Raw genomic sequence first — 614 nt, forward strand, 5'->3', positions numbered from 1 at the left:
AGCGCCAGCGGCCCAGCACCTCACACCCAGCATAGGAGGCCGCTGGTGAAATGCTGCAGAAGTGACGGCATTAATGAGGATGACATAACCACATGGTGTAGACTATGCGCACCCTGGGAAGGTGCTGAAGGGGACCTAGTGGTGGCCCCATCTGGATATAAGTTCTGGGCTCACACCTCTGTTACTGCATTAGTGTGATATCTGGTCGGGTCACCAGCAATATCACTAGTGCAGACACAAATTATGTTCCTGCTGTCTTTCTTGCTTCCCTATTGAAGTGAATAATATCCTGCTCTTTATAAATGAATGAATGAATGAATCTACACTAATAAAAGACAAAGACGCTAATTGACCATACATTCGCCACACCCAAACCCACGCCCACCAGCCAATCAGAGCAACTATATGCAATTTAACCCAACCAAGATGGCAGCTGGCAGCCACGGAGCTGGAGCAAGCAGGAGGCTTGGCTGCCCGAACGATAGGAAGCCAAGCTTCACCTGCCATGGCTGTCTCTGAGCTCCACTCAGGGCAACAAAGTTTCAATTATAGAAGATAAATACACCCCAGATACTTGCTTTCAGCTGGCCATGGCCACAGAGCTGGAGTGAGAA

Source organism: Myotis davidii, unplaced genomic scaffold, assembly GCF_000327345.1.
Source record: "Myotis davidii unplaced genomic scaffold, ASM32734v1 scaffold718, whole genome shotgun sequence".
In the NCBI taxonomy this organism is placed as follows: domain Eukaryota; kingdom Metazoa; phylum Chordata; class Mammalia; order Chiroptera; family Vespertilionidae; genus Myotis; species Myotis davidii.